Below are 22974 nucleotides of genomic sequence, written 5' to 3'. Positions count from 1 at the left end.
TGACTGATAGTGGTCGGTAGGTTGTGGGTGGTGGTCGGTCAAGGTGAGGCGATGGTGGTCAGGGATTGTTATACATGGTCTGGGACAGGTGATGGTAGTTAGAGTTTGTGATCCATGGTCAGGGAGAGGCGATGGTGGTCACCGATTGTGATCAGCAGTCCGTGAGCGATGATCCTTTTCCAAGATTGTGATCCATGGTCGGAGAGAGGCAATGGTGTTCAGAGCTTGTGATCTGTGGTCGGGGAGATGCAATGGTGGTTTGGGATTGAGATCTAGGGTGAGTGTGTGAAGTGATGCTGCTCAGCGGCAGTGAAGTGCGGGCGGTGGTTGGGCGGTTGTACTCAGTGACCAGGGAAGGTTTGGTGAATTAGTGCAAATTTGCTTCAGTAGACCAGGATCTTCTGTTTGGACAGTTAGGGTCAGTGAATCAGGTGGCATTGTCAGGATGAGCTTCTTCCCAACAACCATCAGGCTATTGAACATTATAACCTCCAACTAAACTTCAAACTATGAAATGCCTTGGTTTCATTATGGACTTTGAACTTTGTTTTGTTTTGCACTATATTTGTTTATTTAATTGAACTGTTTTTTTTGTTCTGTTTATTATATTATCTATTGAGTATTGTGTTTACAAACCTGTTGTGCTGCTGCATGTAAATATGTCATTGTTCCATTTTGGTGCCTTTGACCATTAATAAACACTCTTGACTCTTGATGTGTTTGGATGGGAGTAGTGGGTGGTATTGGGCACAAGTAAGTCAATGAATTAAAAGGGACTTACCCGAGTTTGGTTCTCAACACAGGTCCAGGATCTTTTGGGGGAAGACCCCCCTCAAATCTTGTCACTGTAGAGGAAGCACAGTTGTTAAACCTCAGTTGAGCTGAGCATGGTCGAGTCGTAGATGCTCTTTGAAACCACGTGAACTATTGAATTCCCGGCAATACTTGCATGAGGGAGTGTGGTCGGTATGGACAACAGCTGATTAACGCATGTTTCTTGACATGGAGTAGTGTATCAAGTGGGCTAACCAGTGCAAACCAACACAGAAACAATGATAATCACTCTCCACAACAAGAAAAATCTATTCTCATTGGAATTTCAAGGCAGCTGAGACTAATTTGAACACTCAGGGTATGTGTTATAGCTGATAACAAAAGCCATCACATTCCATCAACTAAATTGCTACTGTTTCTACCGAAGTGAGAATATTACAAATGCAAGGGATAAATATTATTTATAGCTCATTTTAAATGGGTTGAGAAATATACAATGCATAATATTCATTGTGCAGCTTTTATTAAATCGAGTCGCCACATCCAAACTAAGATTAAAATGAGAAGCAGGTAATGAGTATATATATTTAAAATTCTCAACGTAATGATTACAGTGAGAATGAGTTTGAGAAGAAGACAGTGAGATATAGTTGTGAAAATAAGTGTAATGGAGTCTGCACCATCATGACTAAAGTACAGATTAAACTGATGTCCACAAAATGACATAACAAAGCAAACTTAAATCACTGTAATGAAAGTTTCTGACATGGAACCACCGACAGAGGAAACACAAATTGGTTTCGTCAGAGAACCAGCAATGAATACATCTCTCAAAGCTTGCAAAAACATGTTAGGCATTAATACGCCGAATTCTAAAACCCATTTTAATTTGAAACATTTTTACTTCCTTCTTTTGGTTTTGTTTACTGCTGTGTATTTTGTATGGTCCCTTCATCCAAGTAAAGTCGCAGTTCCAAGGTGATAAAAAATCTCTGGTCCATTGTTCAGTTACATTGAATAAAATATCAAAACACATCGAAAGCCCAAGGCATCCCACCAATGGAATTTGCATATGTTGTTGATCAATTTTGCGAGCACACAATGAAACATTGGTTATAATATTTATTGTAACTCTGTACTCTGTAAATAATTCCAAATTAAAGAACTGCTTTGCACGCAAAAAATGAAAATCTGATTTAAAAGCATAATCCTTTCAGAATGCACTGCATTGTTCTTAGGTAAATAACTAAAAATGCAAGTTTAATAATCCAGCATTAGTGGGAATTAAGGTGTGTAACAGGTTGGAACAATGTAGTCAATTATTTGTCTCAAAATTACTGATTGCGATATTGGACTATTAACATGTGCTTTAGTTGAATGATTTTCCATATGCTCAGCAGTTTATCTGAGACTTTGATCCACACAAAACAGATGGGTAAGTGCTTCTGTTGAAATATCCTGCAGAAGGATGTTGTAGAAAGAATTAAGACTTGCATTTCATGCTTGCCATTTTTATAGCATCATTCACAATCTCAGGGCGTTTTAGTTTAGAGAAAACAGGCCCTTCTGCCCACCGAGCCCACCTTGACCATCGATCACCCGTTCACACATTAGTTCTACACACACCCTCCACACTTGGGGCAATTTACAGAGCCTAATTAATCTACAAACCTGCATGTCTAAATTTAGATTAGTTTATTAATTTGCTTTATTATTGTCGCGTGTACAACGGTACAGTGAAAAGCTTTGTTTTGCACGCTATCCAGTCATCGAAAAGACTATATCGGTGGGCGGCGCGACTCACGTCGCAGCGGCCTCTGCAGTCCGTCTGTCTTTTTATTATTTTTTGTCTCGTTTGAATGTAGTTTTTATTATTTTTTTTTGTGTATGTGTGTGGGTATGTGTGTGGGGGGCGGGGGAAACTTTAAAAATCTATCCCCTGCATGGAGAACCCGACCTTTTCTCTGTCGGGTCTCCGTTGTCATTGGGGCTGCAACGTGGAGCGGCCTCCAGCAGGAACGACCTGGGGCTCCAGTCGCGGAGCCTGCGGACCTACTCACCATCGCGGAGCTGGCCGAGTCCGGAGCGGGAGGGGCGGTGGTGGCGCGCTGTTGCGACCCGACCCTGGGGATTCGGAGGCTCCAACCGCAGGTCTGGCAGACAGGAACACCGGGAGCCCGCGGGTCCCTGCTGGGAGACCGCTTTTTGGGGCTTCCGCAACGGCGACTTCACCCGCCCGAGTTGTGGGGTTGAAGAGTACCTGTAGCGGGGCCTTACATCATCTGCCCACGCGGACTTGGAATGGCCTGCGGGACTTTGCTAGCGCCCGCCAGGGAGCTCCAACAACAAGACCCGGAGCGTGGCCTTGCATCACCCGGCGCGGCGTTAATGGCCGCGGGACAATTGCCATCGCCCGCCGGGGGCATTGACTTTGACTCTGACATCGGGAGGGGAATGGGGAGTGCAGGGGAGAGATAAGTCTTTGCCTTCCATCACAGCGAGGAGGAGATGCCATGTGATGGATGTTTGTGTGGATTGTGTTGTGTCTTGGTTCTTTCTTGTGTGTATGACTGCAGAAACAACATTTCGTTTGAACCTCAATGGGGTTCAAATGACAAATGAATTGTATTGTATTGTATTGTATTGTATTGTATTGTATTGTATATCAAGCTGTCCATAGTGTACAGATACGGGATAATGGGTATAATGTTTAGTGCAAGGTAAAGTCCAACAAAGTCCGGTAAAAAATAGTTCAAAGATCTCCAACAAGGTAGATGGGTGGTCAGGACCAAGTTTGTGATGTGGGAGGAAAGCAGAGCACCCAGAGGAAACACACACAGTCACAGGAGAATGTACCATTTCTACACAGACAGCACCCAAAGTCAGAATCAAACATGGATCACTGGCACTGTAAGGCAGCAGCTCTCCCAGCTGCGCTACTGAGCTTCCCTATGGCATGGAATAGAATAAATTCTTTTGAGCTAATTATATACATTTGAAGTATGAAAAGTGCATTCACACTTTTTTGAAGGTTCAGAAAAGGGGGGCGTCACGTTTCCCATTCCAAGCAATACTGAAATTAACCTTGTTTCCTCCAGTTTTCACCCACACCCTAGAGATGTACACGTTAGTAGGTTAATTGGTGACCCCAAATTATTTCTAGTTTGTAGGCGAATTGTAGAATCTAAGGGGAGTTGTTGGGAATGTAGGGACAAGAGATTACATGGAAAATTAATGGGGTCATGGGACCATTCACCAACACAGTACAAATGAAAAACTGATATGTTCACGTTCACATGGACCATCTCTTCCTTCATCAGTTCCGACACCACTACAGGCTGCACTTTCAGAGTAAAACCACGCCAGAAACCATTTGATAAGCAGCAGATAGACACAAAATGCTGGAGTAACTCAGCAAGATAGGCAGTATCTCTGGAGAGAAGGATGATTTGGGTCGCGACCCTTCTTCAGACAGATATGCAGCAGTCTCACCAGCATCCGTCTCTTATGAATGTAAATCCCCTCGCACGTATTATCCATTGCAAGTATTATTCATTGGTAGCTGGCTCTATAAGTGGGCAGAATAACCTCTAAATTTTATCTGGAATGGATAATCTCCTTCAGTCTAATCTACATCACCCCAGCACCTCTTGGTTGATTGATTGCATTGATTGAAAGATACAGCGTGGAACCAGGCCCTTCAGCCCACTGAGTCCACACCAACCATCAATCTATGTTATCCCACTTGCGCATCACTCCCTACCCTCCAGGGGCAATTTACAGATGTGCGGAGCAAGTTTTTTTACACAGAGGGTGGTGAGTGCCTGAAGCATGCTGCTGGGAATGGTGGTTGAGGCAGATGCGATAGTGGCATTAAAGAGGCTTTTGAACAGGCATATAAAAATGCAGGGATTTGGATTATATGGTATCATAGCCGGCACAGACATTGTGGGCCGAAGGGCCGGTTCCTTTGCTGTGCTGTAATCTTCTATGTTCTATGAAGTAACTTCTCATTCATTAACTTCAAATGTCCCCAGGATTGCAGGATGCAAATGTGGGATAACATAGAATTAATGTATGGGTGATCGATGGTCAGCATGGACTCGGTGGGCTGAAGGGCCTGTTTTCATGCTGTTTCCCTAAACGAGACTAAACTTGGTCTACAGTCAGCAATCGTCTCGCCTCCTCTGTGCCTCAATCAGTCTAATGAAACTGCACTGCACTGATTGTGTGGCTTCCTGCTGCCTGCTATTAATCAAATTAAAGTCCTGGATATAGCAAGTCAGAGTAGGGGACAGCTGCAAGCAGGAGGAATTAGAAAGTGCAGTTTGGTATTCCATCCCTTGGTGATGATACATTGAGGTGCTCAGTTGCCTGTTGTTTATTTAAAAAATGCACGTAAATTCAATAAAGAAACCTGCGGTTGCATTTGGATGTTGGATGTTGAATGTCTAATGTCTGAACGTTAGTGGAGATGTCTGAATATTGCAGTGCTCGTCAAATGGCTGCTACAAATTGATCGATGACAAGAAGTGACAGCGAGGATAATGCAAGATTATTTAAGATGGAAAAGAGAAAGAAACGTGTAAAACATGCAAGAGTATAGAGTAATTGTCAAATTTGAGAGTCCCAAGGTACTGCAAATGCTGGAACCTGGCATAGAACTTAAAGTAACCCATTGGTTAAGGCAGCATCTCTGATGGATATGGATAGGCGACATTTTTTGTTGCGCCCCCTTCTTCTGACTGCATAACCCACTGAGTTACTCCAGCACTTTGTATTCTTGTCCAAACTGAATGTGTGTGGATCTGGCCAGACCAGTTGTGAGTTGGGAAGACTCCTTCAAGTGTGGGTGCAGAAGTATTGTAGTCATCCAGACTCTTAAGCTAATAACAGAATATATGAGTTCAAATCCTGCTCAGGCATGATGGTAAATTCAAGTACTTTTATGCTACTAAATTGTTGCAAAATCCATTTAGTTATTTGATATGGATGGAAACAAAACAATGAGAGCAGCTGAAGGAACTCGTCTGGTCAGGTAGCATCTATGGAGGAAACTGGATCCTAAACATCGACCGTTCATTTCCTTCCACATATGCTTGCCTGACCCACCAAGTTAATACAGGGTCTCTCCTTACTTGCTACAGATTCCAGCATCTGCAGTCTCTTGTGCCTCCATGTAAAGAAATAACATTGTTATTCTATATTGTAACCCAGACCACAGTTATCCCCTGAAAATGCCACACAAGCCACACGTTTCAATGGCAATTAGAGATGGGCAACAAATCTTGGCTTTATCATTAATTGCCAGAAATGATGAATGAATAAAAGCCATGTGGTTGGATTTTATAAATAACCAATTGTAATGAGAGGATGAAATCACTAGATGGCAACAAAATATAATGGAAGTGTTCAAATTCAACTGAGCAAATGCATAAACAGTGATAAATCAGTGGGAAACTGAGGCATATTGTGACCATCTATGGGGATACATTTTGTAGACATTAGCTATCTTCAGTCTTTTGTTCTGTTACTGGCTTTTTATATGGAAGGTCAACTTCCAACAATAATTTGCATTAATTTATATTCATATTATGACTAGAAGGAGGTCATAATGGCTCATTGAATCTGTGCCGTACAGTAGTACAATCCTATCCCCTCGCTCATTTATTTCCTGTTCTCCCTATATTCTCATCAGTTCTCCCCAAATTCTACCCCCCACTTACATTAGGGGCAAGTGCCAGTGTCTAATTAACTTGGCTAAAACAACCAAAACTTGCCACATGGGGCATTATTGGGCTGAATTTGACACTGAATTCATGGAGATATTAGAGTAGGAGCCCAAAAGCTTGGTCAAAATGATAGATTTCAAGTACAATGGGATTATAGCAGGCTCATGTGGTTGGATTCATGAATCATGTTAATCTCTATCTATCTATTAACTATTAAAAGTCTGATCTTGCATACGTGTGTTTGTTTGTGTATAATCACATCTTCACGAAAAAAAAGATGCTGTAACGGTGACATTTTTACATATTCCGGTAGACATTTTTCCCGTGGAGTCCAAAATCTACTTCTCTGAAAATTTCATGCTTTATTTCTCGAGTTATTATTGAAAATGTTCAAAAATCGGCCAAATTTTGAATTCAAAAACGACTGTCTTTTGCTGATGATGTCACAATAGGTCTTCCTCATGCTGCGAGTGATGTCACCCCCCCGGTTATTTAAAATGCAGAAAGAATGAGCAAGTCAGGCCCTGTACTTGCCCCGGGTCAGCACATGGTGGGGAGGTTGCTGGAGCCTGGAGCATTGCATTCAGAAACCAGCCCTCCCCTGTGATGCCGTGCCCCCACACCCTTCAAACTCAATCCCCTCCTTCTCTGCCCACCCCCCGCTCCCTCTCTTCCCCCCCCCCGTTCCCACTCTGCCTCCCCCCGTCCCCTCTGCCTCTGCCCTCTGCCCTCTGTCTCTGCCTTCTGTCTCTGCCCTCTGCCCCTGCCCACCCTCTGCCCCTGCCCTCCCTCTGCCCCTGCCCTCCCTCTGCCCCTGTCTTCCCTCTGCCCCTGCCCTCCCTCTGCCCCTGTCTTCCCTCTGCCCCTGCCCTCTCTCTGCCCCTGCCCCTGCCCCTGCCCTCTCTCTGCCTCTGCCCTCTCTCCCTCTCCCTCTCTAGCCACGCCTGCGAGTTAGGGGCTATGCATGAGTGGATAGGGCGGGGGATGGGGTAAAAGGAGCGAACTAATAATCTATATTACTAAAAGTCTGTTCTTGACCGGTTTTGGCCATCTGTGCTGCGATTTCCCCGAGAACGCCGCCACCTACGGCCGTTATTTTTGGCCACCTCGCTCAGAGCCCCCCTCCACCGCATGTGTGCTGAGGATTTTTCCAGTCGATGAAAAATGACAGAGATATTAATGATTTTACAAAATTCCCCATTCTCTCTGCTGCCCCCGCTGGCGGCAGGGGGGATGGACTATAAAACCAGGAAGTGGTGTGCCTCAAAATAGTCTGCAAGCTGGAGGAAGGCAGAGGGTCACGTTTCTCTGAGCTGTGAATAACACTGAACATGTCCACACAACTGTGAGTAAGTACCCTTAATGTGGTTTGAAAATGAAAATATGGTTAAAGTAAAAAAGCACTGCCTGCAAATGGTTGTTTGGGGGGTTTGGGTTGAAATAAAAAGGCACTCTCTCTCCTCCCACCCCACCCCCCTCTCCTCTCCCTCTCCTCCCCCCCCCCCCTCTCCTCTCCCCCCCCTCTCCTCTCCCCCCCTCTCCTCTCCCCCCTCCTCCCCCCCCTCCTCTCCCCCCCTCCTCTCCCCCCTCTCCTCTCCCCCCCTCCTCTCCTCTCCACTCCCACCCTCTCTTTCTCCCCTCTTTTTCTCCCACTCCTCCCCTCCATCCCCTCCCCCACCGTCCCTCCCCTAAACCCCCCTTCCCTCCACACACCCCTACCCCCTTCCCTCCACCCTCCCTGCTCCCCACCTCTCCCCCTCCCCTCACCTCTCCCCTCCCCTCACCTCTCCCCCACCCCTCACCTCTCCCCCTTCCTTCTCCCCCCCTCCCCTCACCTCTTCCCCCTCTCTCCCCCTCACTCTCACCCTCTCTCTCTCATCCCCTCCACCCCCACCTTTCCCCTCTCACCCACCCTCCCTCTTCTTCTCCTCGCCACCCCCTCTCCCTCTTGCCCCTCTCTCTGTGTCTCTGCCCCTTCTCTCTCTGCCCTCACTCTCTACCCCACCCCTCCCCCCCTCTCTAGATGTGACTGCAAGTTGGGGGCTATGCGTCAGTAGATAGGGTGGTTATGGAGTAAAAGGAGCAAATTAATAATATTAATATAATATCAAGGGGGGTAATTAGGGTGAGTGTGGGGGGGGGGGGGGATAGTTAGTGTGTGTGACGCTGCATGCCGCCTCCCCCCCCACAACCGCACGTTGGGGGAACAGACCCAACGGGTCTGCACTTGGTCGTATTAATATAAAATCAAGGGGGGTGGTTAGTGTGTGTGTAGGGTGTTGTGTGTGGCGGGTGGGGGGGGGGGGGGTGGGAGGTGTGGTTAGTATGTGTATGATGCCACAGGCCGCCCCCCCCCCCCCCGCAATCACTCGTTGAGGAGACTAGATCCAACGGGTCCCACTTGGTCTAGCAGAACTTAAAAATAAACAAAATAAAACTAAATAATTGGATTGCTGTCTTATTGTTATCCCAAATCCTCTACTATTCTAAATATTTTCAGTTCGAAAAATGTTCAGTTTGAAAACTGTGATTTTTTAAAGATTATTGTTATCTGATTTGGTGCTATTTTAAGATTATTGGCATCTGTAATTTCTGATTTAGTGCTTCCTTAGAGGAGCATTACTACATAGCCAACCCATTAGTCTGTGGCTCTTGTGAAATAATTGAATTCTAAATGATACTGCAGGATATATTCAATGCAATGCTCGAGATATAGATTTTATTGTGCACACTGTCTTAAAAATCCAATGTACATGACTTGGTCTGCAATGTCCTTCACGGTTGAATCCTGGGAATTAGATCCAAAAGTGAACCCTGTGCACCAGCCTCTCCAATGCTTCATACAAGCGTTGTTTATGCATGAAACGTGAGTAGCTTTGATGCATTGTAGTTGATGGCTAAATGGACAAAGACATGTCCTTTCTGCATTTATTAATTATGTTATAAATAACATATTTATTTGAAAGAAATATCACTCATCAGCTATAAAACCGTATGCTAGACACTTGGAGGTGACATGCAGATCATTTTTTGCTTTGACAAACACTTCAAATTCAATTTGAAATTTGCTCATGAGTTAGTATATCTTACTGTCTCTGTTTGGATGTGACTGGGTAGGTTAAAGCTCAGGATTCATTATTGGCTTTGTAGTATGGTGTACAATTTTGGTCACCTAATTATAGGAAGGATGTCAACAAAATAGAGAGAGTACAGAGGAGATTTACTAGAATGTTGCCTGGGTTTCAGCAACTAAGTTACAGAGAAAGGTTGAACAAGTTAGGTCTTTATTCTTTGGAGCGCAGAAGGTTAAGGGGGGACTTGATAGTCTTTAAAATGATGAGAGGGATAGAGAGAGTTGACGTGGATAAGCCTTTCCCATTGAGAGTAGGGAAGATTCAAACAAGAGGGCATGACTTGAGAATTAAGGGACAGAAGTTTAGGGGTAACATGAGGGGGAACTTCTTTACTCAGAGAGTGGTAGCTGTGTGGAATGAGCTTCCAGTGGAAGTGGTGGAGGCAGGTTCGATTTTATCATTTAAAAATAAATTGGATAGGTATATGGACAGGAAAGGAATGGAGGGTTATGGTCTGAGTGCAGGTAGATGGGACTAGGGGAGAATAAGTGTTCGGCATGGACTAGAAGTGCCGAGATGGCCTGTTTCCGTGCTGTAATTGTTATATGGTTATGTGGTTACATGGTATGTGGTAATTGTTTCGTTTCATCTAAAGCAAAAGGCAAAGTGCTGGATCTTGCAGCATCTTTGGAAGGAAATGGACAGACGATGTTTCAGGGTCAGGATCCTTCTTCAGAAGTCCAATTCCTTCCATGAGATGCTGCCTCGCCTGCACAGTTGCTCCAACAATTAGTTTTTTGCTCACGATTCCTGCATCTGCAGTCTCTAGTGCCTCCACTTTGTTTCATTTAAAGTTTCTTTCCCAAGACTCTGAAGTTCAGCAACAGTGGCTGGCTACAGAAAACATTTGGGGGAGTTCTGGGCGAATACAATTTCTCAAACCCATACACAAGTCTGAGAAACCAGCGAGGGCAGGTTACCTTCTTCCAGCAGAAGGATCGACAAGCGAACCAGAGAATTTCGGAAATTCTGTCTGTAGGTTCACACAAATAAAGTTACTTAAACTGTGAATATTGATCCAGGAGCCTGCACTCAGGCACCAAATCCCCACGTCTCAGAGAATAAAGAGGGAGACAGTGTAAAACCTGAATGTTTTTACTGGGAATAACAGTTCAAATCGAGCACGCCAGCTCCATGTTTTTTTTTTACTATTGTTGCCATAATGTGAACCTTATTTGATTCCAGCACCAACATTTTACTGTTATATCAAGAAAGCCTAACCAGAACGCGACGGACTCAGAGGTTAAAAAGCATTTGCCAGCTATTGACGTGTCTGTTGTTTGTTGCACTGTCGTCCAGCCCTAACCTCACAGTCTCGCCGGGACAGTCAGCTGAAGGATTAGAAATCTGACTGGTTACCAGCTCAGGCAGTGGAGTTAGTGGAGCTCAACGACAGGCAGACCCCGCACTCTGAGGCCTTTCATGCTGATCGTGTGTATGCTGCCGACTGGTTGTTCCACCACATTGCTAAGGTACCCGGATTCCTTGAAAGGTAAGGAAATACTTCAATAAATATTTTCGGCTGTGCTAGGATGACACTGAACTGCAAATTTAATGGTGTCAGGATGACATGCAATTTTGCAGACTGACGCAGATTAGATTTCAGCCATCAGTGGAATAAACCTGCTCCTGAGTGTTTAAAATGGTTTATTTAAGGATGAAAAAATGCATATAAAGAGAGACTGATTTTTCTCTGAAAGCGATTTAGCTCTATTCCAATATGTACATTTGCTCTCGATGCCACTGATCTATAATTTAACTGTTGCATTGCTTTGGAACCTTGAATTTTAAACTGCCTCCCTAATTATTTTGACAACACTGAGCTTCCTTTTGAAAACCTTTATTTTAGAGATTCAAAATGGAAACAGGCCTTGTGGCCTTACTGAGTCCATGTTGACCACCGATCACCTGTTCACACTAGTTCTATGTTAACTCACCCACTCCCTACACACTAAGGATAATTTATAGATGCCAAATAACCTACAGACCCACACGACTTTGAGATGTGGGAGGAAACCGGATCACCCGGAGAAAACCCACACAGTCACAGGGAGAATGTGCAAACTCCACACAGTCAGCACCCAAGGTCAGGATTGAACCTGGGTCTCTGGTGCTGTAAGGCAGCGTCTCTACCAGTTGCACAACCGTGACACCCAGCCACTTACGTTTTCCACAGTAAAACAGATCATGACTCTGGTAAAAAGTAAAGAATAAATGTAGTACAAAATTCAGAGTTGAAGTCAGTTTTGGCAAGTCCGGCTGGAGTTTGACTAACCACAATTCACTTGAAATATTTTGATCCACGTATGATAAAATGTGGATGTATTTTTTAGAAGCTGAAAGGGACGTTGTTAAAATTCTCTCTCGTATCCAAGATTAATACAGGAAGATTTTCGCTCTCCAGGTCTCTACCCGAAACGTCACCCATTCCTTCTCTCCAGAGATGCTGCCTGTCCCATTGAGTTACTCCAACATTTTGTGTCTATCTTCGGTTTAAACCAGCATCTGCAGTTCCTTCTTACACAATACTTTTTTACCCTTTTTACCATTTTGTTCCACCCGATATTGTAGTTCCCTGTTGTTCCAGTGATAGGTGGTGGTCATGGATTCTGGGTCTATTAAGAAAATGGTGGCCTGGTGGAGCTAAGTACCAAATTCTAGGTGAAATGAAACTGGCTGTGCTGAGGAGGAAGAAAGATCTGCTTTTAAGAAGCAACATCCATAACCTCAGAATCCTGCTTTGCAGTTCCTGATTGAATACTTTTGATGTGTTATGATGCAAGAAACAGCTGCTGCAGCCTGGGAGAGCAACCCAGCATATTTAACATTGTGACCATGCTAACTTGTGAAGATGGTTGAGGTATAAACGATGCCCAGGTCATTGAAGGATAAATGTTGCCTATAATGTTGAAGGTAGCTCCTCTATTCTCTGAACTAGTGCCAGGAAATCATGAGGGAGCAGACAAGACCTTGGTTCAACTTGTTTACGAAGAAAAAAGGCACCTCCGCATGTGAAGCTTCCCTTCAGTAACCACACAAGCATAGAGCCATCCAAACTTGGAGCATGAAAGGCCACACTGCAGCCCATAAAATATGCCACTTGTGATCGGGTGATGCAGGTCCACTATGGTTTTGTGGGTACTGGGTTGAAAGAGGTTACATGAGTACAAATATTCACCTCAGCGCCCTAGAAAAGGTAAATAACTTTGCCTGCCATTATCTGGTGATTTCTGTTGATGGATGCATGGCCAAGGTAGTGTTGCATCCCTCAATCATGCAGATCCCACACTGTCCAAGCTCATTCACATGGATCAGAATCAGGAACCAGAAGACAGCTATGCTTGTGGAATATTTTTCTCTTCCTAAGGGAGTTCTTCAGGATTGAGGATGACTTACTCCCACTCTGGTTCTCTGGGTTGTCAGGGGGTCCATGAGAGGCCAGACGTTTTCATAGATGGGGCAAGTGATGGCCCACAGGATGAATGAGCACATTGTAAGGTGACCCATTCCTTCTGCCATTTACACAGGTCCAATGCTTATGTCCGGGCTCTCAATAGCTACCCCAGTGCTCCCTCTTCACTTTGAGTGATCACGAGTCAGAGATTCTCAGGAATCGGTGTTCATATCACATTTCTTGAAGGAAGATTTGAGCGTCTTCTTGAATCTCTTCCTCAAAATCTCTTCTCGTGAAAGAGCTTGGAATAAGGTGCCTGTTTCACAAGTCTGGTGCTGGGTATGCGTACAAAAGTAAGTCTGAAAAGGAATCCCGACCTGTAACGTCACCTATCCATGTTACCCAGAAACGCTGCCTGACCTTCTGAGTTGCTCCAGCACTTTGTGTCATTTTTTTACACAAACAAAGTGACTTTCCCAAAGGAGTTAACAAGGAGCTCAATGGTGAAGATGTTGACCCAAGAGGGGACACTGGTTGCTTATCCTTCCAAGAGGACTTTGCAAAGTCAGCTTTAGTGGCAATTTTTCTATGTCTTCTGTAGGTAGTCCTCGTCTGTCAGAAGGGATCATTGTGGTCAGGAAACTATTAATTTTATGCCAGGTCGGGAGGGGGGGGGGGGGGGGGGGGGGTCTGATTTCCAAGCACCCTTTTCCATTGGTCTATCGAAGGTGATGGTGAATCTCGTCATTGATGCTTGTCGGCGATAAGAGGTAGCTCCCAACTTGTTTGAAATAGTCCCAAGTTAAAATAACAAGCCCAAGGGAACCGCTGCTATCTCCACTGAATCCTGAAGTTCAGCAGTGAACACCTTCAGTTAAAAACCTCAACACCCACATGTGAGAAGAGGAGTATGTAAGAAGGGACCTCAAAGATGCTGTAAACGTTAATCGTCTTCAAGAAAGGAGACAATCTGGCTGTGATAACTACAAAAAGCTCATCCTACAGGAGTATAGTGAAGGTCGTCTCCAAGCTCCTCTTCAACTGCCTCCGCTCAGTGGCTAAAGAGCAGCTCCCTGAATCACAGTGTGGATCCCAAGCATCCAAAGACACAGTGGGCATGATCTCAATAGCTGGCCTTCTCTACCTCGTATCCAAACCAACAAATCCTTTGGGGGTCACAAGAGAGGAAGACAATTGCAGAAGAATCCCCATTTGTGGCCGTAACCTTGTTAGCCTTTTCTAGAATGGAGTTTGCATGTTCTCCCTGCGACAACGTGGGTTTCCTCCATTTATTCCGTAAAGACGTGCAGGTTTGGAGGTTAAGTGCCCTCTGTAAATTGCCCCGAGTGCATAAGAAATTTAGATGACATTGAACTAATGTGAACAGGTGGTCAGTGTGGACCTGGTGGGCCGAAGGGCCTGTTTCCATGCTCTTATCTTTCAATTCAATTCAAATCATTGCATTCACTAGAATTAAAGCAGGTTTACTGTGGAAACAGTATCCCCTCATGGTCTAAAGCACCCCCTAGTGGTCGAAAGTACTGCACTACAACTGTCAAAGGTTAACATCTGGAAAGAAAGGAATTCTCTCATCAAAACCTGCATGTTGTAACATTGAAAGGTAATTTTGCAGTATTACGTTCTGAATCTTGTTGTTAAATTAATCTCTCTTTCCCAACAAACTGTTGTCAGCACTGATAACAACCTTCCACTATAACAACAGTCATTGATCTCCCGACTGGACTACTGCAACTCACTTCTCCTTGGCATCAGCTCCACCTACATCAACCGACTCCCACTGGTCCAGAACGCAGCCGCCCGACTCATCACCCACACCAAATCCTGGCATCACATCACTCCAGTCCTCAAACAACTTCACTGGCTTCCCATCTCCCACCGGATCACCTACAAAATCCTGATCCTCACCTACAAAGCCCTCCACCATCTGGCCCCCCCATATCTCACTGACCTCCTCTCCCCCTACCAACCCTCACGGTCCCTCAGATCCACATCAGCCGGTCTCCTCTCCATCCACTAGTCCAACCTCCGCAGTTTTGGGGACAGAGCCTTCTCCAGGGCAGCTCCCAGGCTCTGGAACTCTCTCCCCCAACTGATCCGCAATTCCGTGTCCCTCACCATCTTCCAGTCCCGCCTCAAGACCCATCTCTTCACCTCTGCCTATCCTTAGCCCCACGTCCCCCTCCCTTTTCATCTGTGCATTAATTACCTCATATTGTGTTTTGTATTGAATTCTGTCTTTACTTTGTGTACTAGTCATGTCTCTACTATTCATTTCATTCCCCTTACATGTTTTTCCTCTACCTGCTAAATTTTTGTAAGGTGTCCTTGAGACTCTTGAAAGGCGCCCATAAATAAAATTTATTATTATTATTATTATGTGCACAGTAACAGTCCATTTAGCCCAACAGGTCTGCACATCAACTATGATGCCCATCTCTAACTTCATTTGCCTGCATTAAACTTGTATCCCTCTACTCTCCTCCTATCCAAGTACCTGTCCAAATGCCTTTTAAATGGTGTGATTGTATCAGCCTCAATCTACCACCTCCTCTAGCAGCTTATTTCAGACACCCACTGCTTCCTGTGTGAAAAACGTACCCCTCCGAACTCCTTTCAATTTCACCCCTCTCAGCTTCAGCCCTCTAGTTTTTGACTCATCTACCCTGGGAAAAATAATCTGATTATCCACCACATGATCTTATAACCCTCAATACAATCACAGCTCAGCCTCTCATGCTCCAATGAGAACAAAGCCAGCCTATTTAATCTCTCCTTATAACTATAGCTTTCTCAGGCGGCTCAGTCCATATTTGCACCAACATCTACATTAAGGTTTGCCCCTCAGGTCTCTTTTGAGTCTTATCCCTCTTACCTTAAGCCTGTGCCCTTTAGTTCTGGATTCCTCTACTCTGAAAAAAGACTATTCACCTTGGCACAGCTGGAAGAGCTGGGGAACCTGAGTTCAACCCGGACCTTGGGTGCTGTCTGTGTGGAGTCCCTGTGATCCCATGGGTTCCTCTGGGTGATCTGGGTTCCCCCATATCTAGGGTTGCCAACTTTCTCATTCCAAACATAAGGAACAAAAGGACAAAATGCGGGACAGATTTCCGGCGGCAATTCGTTGACTGACTCGGCCGTGACTGGGTGAATGATGAGTAGACCTGGGTGCTGGACTGCACACAAAGCCCAGCCGGTGGGCCAGCTGAGGAGTTTTGGCTCGGGCCACGCAACATCGCGCGCAAAGTCCGGCGCCCATCCATCTAATGAGCCGATGATCGGCCATGAGAAGGAGGGGTGGTGGTGTCGGCGGTAAGCAAAGGTCCGAAGGTCGGACAGCTGGCCGGGCTGACGACTGACAGGGCCACGGGCGAGGCGCTGCAGCTGCACTCCATGGGCTGCACTACGTCACGGCGGGGGAGGCGGGGCCGGACGCGGGGCCTCGACCCGAGTAATAGCAGTCAAATACGGGACAAGGGCGGTCCCGTATGGGACAAACCAATTTAGCTCAATACACGGGATGTCCCGGCTACTACGGGACAGTTGGCAACCCTACCCACATCCCAAGAACATGCAGGTTTGTAGGTTAATTGGCCTCTGTAAAAATTGCTCCTCTGCTGTCCTAGCCTATCCAGCATCTGCATATAACTCAAGCACTTGAGTTCTGGTGACCTCTTGTTCAACACCTTTTCAAGCTGAATAATATCTTCCTACAGCATCGTGACCAGAACTGCACACAATACTCCAAATATGGTCTCACCATAGAAACATAGAAACATAGAAATTAGGTGCAGGAGTAGGCCATTCGGCCCTTCGAGCCTGCACCGCCATTCAATATGATCATGGCTGATCATCCAACTCAGTATCCCGTACCTGCCTTCTCTCCATACCCTCTGATCCCCTTAGCCACAAGGGCCACATCTAACTCCCTCTTAAATATAGCCAATGAACTGGCCTCGACTACCCTCTGTGGCAGAGAGTTCCAGAGATTCACCACTCTCTGTGTGAAAAAAGTTCTTCTCATCTCGGTTTTAAAGGATTTCCCCCTTATCCTTAAGCTGTGACCCCTTGTCCTGGACTTCCCCAACATCGGGAGCAATCTTCCTGCATCTAGCCTGTCCAACCCCTTAAGAATTTTGTAAGTTTCTATAAGATCCCCTCTCAATCTCCTAAATTCTAGAGAGTATAAACCAAGTCTATCCAGTCTTTCTTCATAAGACAGTCCTGACATCCCAGGAATCAGTCTGGTGAACCTTCTCTGCACTCCCTCTATGGCAATAATGTCCTTCCTCAGATTTGGAGACCAAAACTGTACGCAATACTCCAGGTGTGGTCTCACCAAGACCCTGTACAACTGCAGTAGAACCTCCCTGCTCCTATACTCAAATCCTTTTGCTATGAAAGCTAACATACCATTCGCTTTCTTCACTGCCTGCTGCACCTGCATGCCCACTTTCAATGACTGGTGTACCATGACACCCAGGTCTCGCTGCATCATCTTGCACAGCTGAATGCAAGCAAGTCAAATGACTTCTTCACCTCCCTTTCCACCTGTGGCACCACTTTCAGTAAAGGTCTTTACCCCTCGGTCACTCTGCTCTCTAACACTCTCCAGTGCCCTCCCATTTACTGTTTAAGCTCTACCCTTGCTTGACATCAAAAATACATCTCCTCACTCTTATCAAAGTAAAATTCCTGATGTCATTCCTTGGTCCATTTCCCTAGTTGACCCAGATCCTTATGTAAACGTCAAAAGTCTTTCTCACTGTCCATTATACCACCAATTTTGGTGCATCCTCAAGTTTACTAAACTTCGTGAACAACATTGGCATCCAAATCATTAATATAGATGACAAACAACAGTGGACCCAGCACAGATCCTCATGGCTCACCACTGGTCACAGGCATCCAGTCAGAAAAACAATTAAGACCTGGCCCATCTCCTGTGTCATGACACATAGATTATTCCATGTTGATCCTTAAGGAGATTTATTCTATTACTTGTAACCCTTTTGCTCTTACCATACCTGTTGAATCTCTTAAATCTTTCCTTTATCTTGTGTACCAGAGCTATCTCATATCTTCTTTGTGCCTTCCTGATTTCCTCTGAAGTATATTCTTACATTTGTTAAATTCCTGCTTGAGGTACCAGCTGGCTGTACCTAACATATGCCTTCTTATTTCTGAAAAAAGTCTCAATATCCTCATCAACCAAACCTGCCAGCCTTTCCCTTCACTCAAACAAGAATATGCTCTCCCAATCTCACCTTTGAAAACCTTGCACTTTCCAAGCATCTCCCAGTCAACTTCTGCACGATCCTGTCTAATATCTTCAAAGTTGACCTTGTCCCATTTTTTGTACTTAAGGTAGTTCCCAGTCAACTACTTTGGTAGATCTAATTCCCCAATTAGGCCAGAGCAGATAAAAAACAGTCAATTTCCTTTCCAAAAGAAGAATGGTTGTAACTGGATAAATAATAATTGTCACTATTGGTACAATATAACCATATAACAATTACAGCACGGAAACAGGCCATCTCGGCGCTTCTAGTCCGTGCCGAACACTTACTCTTACCTAGTCCCATCTACCTACATTCAGACCATAACCCTCCATTCCTTTCATAGAAACATAGAAACATAGAAAATAGGTGCAAAAGTAGGCCATTCGGCCCTTCGAGCCTGCACCGCCATTCAATATGATCATGGCTGATCATTCAACTCAGTATCCTGTACCTGCCTTCTCTCCACACCCCCTGATCCCTTTAGCCACAAGAGCCACATCTAACTCCCTCCATATACCTATCCAATTTATTTTTAAATGATAAAATCGAACCTGCCTCCACCACTTCCACTGGAAGCTCATTCCACACAGCTACCACTCTCTGAGTAAAGAAGATCCCCCTCATGTTACCCCTAAACTTCTGTCCCTTAATTCTCAAGTCATGTCCTCTTGTTTGAATCTTCCCTACTGTCAATGGGAAAAGCTTATCCACGTCAACTCTGTCTATCCCTCTCATCATTTTAAAGACCTCTATCAAGTCCCCCCTTAGAATATCCCCTCCAAAGAATAAAGACCTAACTTGTTCAACCTTTCTCTGTAACTTAGTTGCTGAAACCCAGGCAACATTCCAGTAAAACTCCTCTGTACTCTCTCTATTTTGTTGACATCCTTCCTATAATTAGGCGACCAAAATTGTACACCATACTCCAGAATTGGAGACACCAATGCCTTGTACAATTTTAACATTACATCCCAACTTCTATACTCAATGCTCTGATTTATAAAGGCCAGCACACCAAAAGCTTTCTTTACCACCCTATCTACATGAGATTCCACCTTCAGGGAACTATGCACAGTTATTCCTAGATCCCTCTGTTCAACTGCATTCCTCAATTAACTACCATTTACCATATATGTCCTATTTTGATTTGACCCGCCAAGATGTAGCACCTCACCCTTATCAGCATTAAACACAATTTCCATTAGTGAGTAAGCTGAACGCAATTTTGACGGCTTCCATTTTGAGATTTATATTCACACTTCACAATAAGAGTAAAGGCTTGGCTTAGTAATCTAATAAGGCATCACTGTGCCCTTTATATTTATTAAGTTTGTAAACAAAGACCAATTTCAGTTGTTTGTTAGTCAATATCTATATTACTAAAAGTCTGAACTTGACCACTTCCTGTTGTTCTGTATATTGATTTTAGAAAAGAAACTGCCACTTACGGCTGTGATTTTTGGCCTTCTTATTCAGAGTCCCCCTCCACTGTGCAGGGCAAGAGGATTTTTTCCATCGATGAAAAAAAAAGTTATTAGTGTTTTAAAAATGTTGAGATTCTCTCTCCTGAAGGCCACGCCCCTTCCGGAGGGACTATAAAACCCGGAAGTGTAGAGTGCCTCAGTCAGTCTCTGCAAGATGGGGGAAGCGAGAGGGTCACGTCTCTCAGTCTGAGCTGTGAATAACATTGAACACATGTCTACTAAACTGTGAGTGTGGTTTTACTGACCTTGAGCGCCCTTAATGTGGTTCAAAAATGAAAATGTGGTTGGTTCGAAATAAAGCACAGCAAATGGTTGGTGGTGGTCGGTTTGAAATAAAGCACAGCAAATGTTTGAAATGGCAAATGATTAAAAGCCTAGGTACACAAAAAAGCTGGAGAAACTCAGCGGGTGCAGCAGCAACTATGGAGCGAAGGAAATAGGCAACATTTCCGGCCAAAACCCTTCTTCAGACTTAACTTAGACTTAAAAGCCCAAACTTGACAACTTCCTGTTTGCACGGTATATTGATTTTAGATAAAACGCTACCACTTACGGCTGTGATTTTTGGCCATCTTACTCTGTCCCCCTCCGCTCATCAGGTGCAGATTATTCATTCCATCAATGAAAAATAAAAGTGTTATTACTGTTTAAAAAATGTTGAGAATCTCTCTCCTGTCAATCACGCAATGAAGGCCACGCCCCTTCCGGTGGGAGGGATTATAAAACCCAGAAGTTTGGGTGTGGCTCAGTCTCTGCAAGATGGGGAGGGAGAGATCACGAATCTGTCTGAGCTGTGAATCAACTGAGCACACTGAATGTCTACTGAACTGTGAGTGTGGTTTTGTGGTGCTTTGTGTGGGGTTTATGGTGGTTTCACTCTGCTTGAAATGGTATGAAACTGCAATTGAATGTGGTGGCCTTGCACTCTGCATGAAATAGTATGAAACTGCATTTAAATTTGGAGGCCTTGCACCCTGCACGAAATGGTATGAAACTGCATTTGAATTTGGTGGACTTGCACCCTGCATGAAGTGGTATGAAACTGCACTTGAATTTAGTGGCCTTGCACCCTGCTTGAAGTGGTATGAAACTGCACTTGAATTTGGTGGCCTTGCACCCTGCTGGAAGTGGTATGAAACTGCACTTGAATTTGTTGGCCTTGCAACCTGCTTGAAGTGGTGTGAAACTGCACTTGAATGTTGTGGCCTTGCACCCTGCTTGATGTGGAAGGAAACTGCACTTGAATTCGGTGTCTTTGCACCCTGCTTGAAGTGGTAGGGAACTGCACCTGAATTTGGTGGCCTTGCACCCTGCTTGAAGTGGTAGGAAACTGCATTTGAATTTGGTGGCCTTGCACCCTGCTTGTAATGGAATGTCAAGGAATAGCCGCGAGTCAACTGCCAGCCCAGCAGCCATGAGTGAGCTGCCAGCACATCAGGCTTGAGTGACTGAACTGCCACCTGAAGAATCCATTTCGCCCACAATGTCCAATATAGCCCTCTGGAAACCAGTCCCATCAACCCACAACACCCATACTAACATTCAAGACAGCAACCTTCCCCCCCCCCCCCCCCCACCCCAATGGCCACCAATATTGGAATTGGTGGAGAGGTGGAATATTACGTTGGGGGACCAGCCCACCCATATGAACATGGGACCCAACGGGTCCCACTTAGTCTAGTTATTATCTATAATTCTTTGTTATGCTCAGTCTAATAACCTTATCACATCTCACTGATCAATGGCATTGGCCAGAAAACAATAGTTTATTCCTGAAGATTGTAAATAGTATGATCAATATTATAATATCTGAAGAAGGGTCTTTTTTTTGTGGTTTTTTTTTGTTTATTTTATTAGAAGTTAATACAGTACAAAACAATACAGTGGCACCTAATTTTAGGTGCCAACTATGTCATACCGTAATCCATTCTATGTACAACCTCTAGTTTTATGTTATGAGAAGGAAGTAAGCAAGACAAGAAAAAGAAAACAATAGAAAGGGGAAAAAGTGGAAAAATAGATGGTAGAGAGTAGAAAAACATGAAGTGTGTATATAAAAAATAAAAAAAGAAAAGAAAAAAGAAAAAGTGGAAAGTAGAAATAGAAGAGAAGGCCCCTTAAAAGAGAATTTTTCAAATCTATATCCGGAGATGTAAATCTATCCACGTCATGAACTGAAATCAGCAATCCTTATGGTACCGCTGCATCACATGATTCCAAAAAGTCGATGAAAGGAGACCAACTCCTTAAGAATTGGTCATATTTATCTATTAGTCGGAGTCTCATTTCTTCAAGGCGTGCTATGTCCATCATATTCCTAATCTACATTTTAACAGTTGGTATGGTTGTATTTTTCCAAAGTTTAAGTATCAATTTCTTTCCAATTATTAACCCATAATTAAAAAAAACATTTTGGTCTTTATTTAAATTGGTATCTTCTCCTATTATTCCAAATATAATCCATTCCATTTTGGGTTCTATTCTTGACTTGAAGAGCTTTGTAAATATATCAAATATATCACTCCAAAATTTATTCAACTTTGTACATCCTACAAATGAATGTGTTAAGTTAGCGTTTTGAAACAAACATTTATCGCATCTGGGAGAGACGTTTGGATAAAATTTATTCAACCTCGTTTTTGAATAATATAGTCTATGTAATAATTTGAATTGAATTAAATTATGTCTTGCATTAATAGAACAGTTATGTGTATTCATCAAATACTTTTCCCATCTATCCTTCGAGATCTTTATCATTAGCTCATGTTCCCAATCTTCCCTTAGTGCTTCTGTTGAGGGTGATTCTCTATATAATATATTATTATAAAAGTATGATATTCATTTTTGTGAATCAGCCTTAATATTCATTGCTTCTTCTAAAGGGTCTAAAAATATAGTTTGAAATCTATGTGTATATTTCTTCATAAAGTCACATACCTGTATATATTTAAAATATTGATTATCCTTCAATTTAAATTTTAATTTTAATTGTTGAAATGATAACAGTTTGCCCAATTCATACATATCCCCTACTTTCCTAATCCCCAGTCTATCCCATTGTTGATATGTGTTGTCGATGAGAGAAGGTTTGAATGCGGGGTTGTTCAATAGTGGGGTTAGTACTGATAAATTATTTAATTTCAAGGATACTATTAT

At 44.0% G+C, this 22974-nt stretch overlaps 1 protein-coding gene across 3 annotated transcripts in view; it reads left to right on the top strand.

The window, feature by feature from the left end:
- fgf1 (fibroblast growth factor 1) overlaps positions 1–22974 on the top strand; it is a 110605-nt gene that overhangs the window by 51733 nt on the left and 35898 nt on the right. Inside the window, exon 1 of one of the 3 annotated variants that reach the window (XM_033029899.1) lies at positions 10981–11132. The exons of the other annotated variants lie outside the window; for them this stretch is intronic. The gene's annotated coding sequence lies outside the window, so the exon portion shown is untranslated. Of the gene's footprint in view, positions 1–10980; positions 11133–22974 lie in introns of those variants that run through there. 3 annotated transcript variants of the gene reach the window in all.

Source organism: Amblyraja radiata, chromosome 11 (genome assembly GCF_010909765.2).
Source record: "Amblyraja radiata isolate CabotCenter1 chromosome 11, sAmbRad1.1.pri, whole genome shotgun sequence".
Taxonomy (NCBI): Eukaryota; Metazoa; Chordata; class Chondrichthyes; order Rajiformes; family Rajidae; genus Amblyraja; species Amblyraja radiata.
The sequence above is the reverse complement of the archived record's forward strand: the minus strand, read 5'-3'. Positions and strand labels throughout refer to the sequence as shown.